The sequence below is a fragment of the Bos javanicus genome, chromosome 10 (genome assembly GCF_032452875.1).
Source record: "Bos javanicus breed banteng chromosome 10, ARS-OSU_banteng_1.0, whole genome shotgun sequence".
NCBI lineage: Eukaryota > Metazoa > Chordata > Mammalia > Artiodactyla > Bovidae > Bos > Bos javanicus.
In genome coordinates this window covers 5824746-5828128 of record NC_083877.1, presented here as the reverse complement: position 1 = coordinate 5828128, position 3383 = coordinate 5824746, and the positions used below count along the sequence as shown (strand labels likewise).

Sequence of the window (3383 nt, the reverse complement as noted above, 5' to 3'; positions counted from 1 at the left end):
TTAAGAATTAGACAGGCCTTCCCTGAGCTTCCCTGATGTCTCGGAGGGTAAAGAGTCTGCCTGCAGTGCGGGAGATCTGGGCTCTATCCCTGGGTCAGGAAGATCCCCTGGAGAAAGGAGTGGCAACCCATTCCAGTATTCTTGCCTGGGGAATCCCAGACAGAGAAGCCTGGTGGGCTACAGTCCATGGACGACTGAGCGACTAACCCTTTCACTTTCTTTTTACCCCTGAGCAAGAGGGAACCCTGCAGCGAACAGCCTTGGACTTGATCTGCAACATTGATTCTTCCAAGCTTACCAGCTCACTGGGCAGATTCTGGACATGCTAGCCTCTGTCATTACATGAACCCATTTCTTGAAATTACTTAAATAAAATAAAGAAATATATATTTGTATCCACGATATGTTTTCTATCTTATTGGTTCTGTTTATTTGGGAAAGTCTGACTAATACCATTACATTCTTTCTAAATCTATTTCCAAAAACCTTCCATGGCTCTGGGAAATGCATTGAAAGAAATTTCCACCCACTGGTACTTTCTCACAGAGGGTACAAGACTAAGCTTTAATCATTTGTCTTGGCCTCCAGCACTCAGCACAGACCTCATTCCATATAAATACTTATAAACTTCAAAAACGTGTAAATCAATGCCTAAATGACAGTCTTTTACAAAGTATGGTGCATATCCCATTGGTGATGAGATGGTTTGGGGGGTTACACACTTTTTCAACAGTTATACACAGTAGACATCCCTTTACCCAATACGCATTTCACTGAACTCTCGATTTTCTCAGTTTTTGTTTTTTTAATTAAGCTATTTTATGTTGGGTCTTTTTTCTTTTTAACAGTGGAATAAATAGTTTTCTTGATGACTGTAGACATGTAAGGCTGGTTGGTACAATTCAGAAATATGAGTAACGGTATCCTGATTGGTGTGTAGTCTTCAATAATTACAAGGAGCTATGTGTATGTAACTGCTGTTAAACCAGTAAGACTGCATTTACGAATCCATCATTTTCAGGATTGCTGGTAACCTGGGCATATTTTCCCCAAATGACTTTGCCTCCCTGTGTCACAAGGCCCAATTCATTCACATTTGCCTCAATAACAGCACCTTTGGTAACTATGAAGTGTTGCTTTTTAGAAATGACTATGAAAGCTTTTATTGCTGCTATACCCTTAAGAGCCTAAGCTCTACGTTTTTGAAATTTTAGGGAGAGTGAGCCTATAATTTCAAGATACCTTAAATAGCAAAATTTGAACAAGTCTTCCAAGTGCCCTTCTTTATAAATCTATTTAGAATCAAGCTTAAAAATCACCACCAGCAAATCATTTTCATAGCCTGTATGGCAACTGAACTTTCTTCTATTTAATTTTTCAGCACTGCTTTATTATAAGACACAGGTGGCAAAAAATAATAAGCTATTTGTATTGTAAGCTGAAAAGAATGAGAGTCATAGAGTAGATTTGTAGCAATCTCTTCTGAGGATAGCAAGAAAAATAGACATTTCAACTGTGCCTTTCGATTCGCAATCAGGTTGATGGAAACAAATAGCCCCAGGGCATTCACCTTAAAACCTAAATAAAGAAACAAACATTTGGTCAACCAGGAGTCTAGAATTGGCATAGAATTTAGAGACTCAAGAGACAGTTTTCTATAACAGGTTAACCTCCTCTGCTGCTGCTAAGTCGTATCCGACTCTGTGTGACCCTATAGACGGCAGCCCACCAGGCAAGAACACTGGAGTGGGTTGCCATTTCCTTCTCTGGGGCATCCTCTAGTGCACATTAATGAAGTCTCCTTTATGTACAGTTGGGAAGGTCCCTGGAGGAAGAAATGGCAACCCACTCCAGTATTCTTGCCTAGAGAATCCCATGGACAGAGGAGCCTGGTGGGCTACAGTCCATGGGGTCGCAAAGAGTCAGACATGACTGAGTGCCTGATACTTGACTTTTTGCTAAGAACACCCAAAGGTGTATACAGTGGGGATGAGGGATTCTTCTTTACACCAAGGACTGGCAGGCAAAAGGTGGCTTTCAGTCCAGGATGTGTCACGTGGGCCTTCCTGAAATATAATCCTATTGGCCTAATGAATCTTTCATATTTAGGTAGCTTTAGAGTAAGGAGCCTCGTAGGCTGCAGTCCATGGGGTCGCGAAGAGTCGGACATGACTGAGCGACTTCACTTTCACTTTTCACTTTCATGCATTGGAGAAGGAAATGGCAACCCACTCCAGTGTTCTTGCCTGGAGAATCCCAGGGACGGGGAAGCCTGGTGGGCTGCCGTCTATGGGGTCGCACAGAGTCGGACACGACTGAAGCGACTTGGCAGCGGCAGCAGCAGCAGAGTAAAGCCATCTCCAACAAAGCAGTGTTTGTAACCATCCTCTTCTAGGCTTTCTTCTTTGTCTTTCCATTCAAATAACTTTCCATACTTCTGTTTCTCCCTAGGCGAGAGCTTTGGGCAGAGAGACTCTGTTTTTCTCACTTTCTCTTTTCAGTTTTGTTTAATCATATTGGAAAGTACATCAGCTCGGGACTGTCCCTCTCTGCCCAGTGGTTATGTAGGCACTCTTCTCTGTGGAGTCTTTTTATCGCGCTTTGGTTTGGTTGTTTCTCTTTTCATGCATCTTTTTCACGTGTATTTGCTCAGCATGGAGCTGTCTATGGTAGAGCTTAGCTTTCAGACCAATCATCTTTTTTGCCTCCTTTGAACATTCATGAGCCTCTTGACCTTCCTTCTCTCCTCTTTTCCCCATGGCAATCCAAGTGATATCCACAGTGCTTCCGGTGTAACTCAATACATTCATATACTCATTTTGTGTCATGGTGAGGGCAGCCCAGCCACCGGGTGCAGCCGCCAGAGCACAGAGGCTCTCGATCTGTGGGTCTCAGAGACCCATGAGCAGACTCCGTGCCCTTCTCCATCAGTTCTGCTGATTGACATTTGCATCCCTAGAAATACTCATTCATCCACCCACAGACTTCCATGGCCACCGGGGTCATGGCATGCTCACCAGGAGACCTCTGATCTTGTTCCCAAACCAGGCTGCGCCAATTTGGACATATGTGACTCAAGTAAATATCATGTACATCAATGAAATATCAGTAGGAAAAGAAAAAAAAGCCCAAGTTATATGCAAACCAAGTTGAATGTCTTAAAGAAAGATGGCAAATGTAAATTGCTCAAGAATGATATCATAAATTTTGTTGTTGAGTTTGGTGGGCAGGAAAACAGCTGTAAAACCAGTAGGGAAAAGGAATAAAATCCTAGAAGGTTTCACACTCAAAGTTATATCCAAAGGTCTGAATTCTCATCCCATTTTAAAGAATCTGAAATTTGGAAATTGTGGGAAATGCACTTTGGGTGCAGTTTATGCTAG

At 42.5% G+C, this 3383-nt stretch overlaps 1 pseudogene; it reads right to left on the bottom strand.

Annotated features, from left to right (window-relative positions):
• Positions 1 to 436: 436 nt before the first annotated feature.
• On the bottom strand, positions 437 to 3030 carry LOC133255284 (ribosome biogenesis protein NSA2 homolog; annotated as a pseudogene).
• Positions 3031 to 3383: the final 353 nt, after the last annotated feature.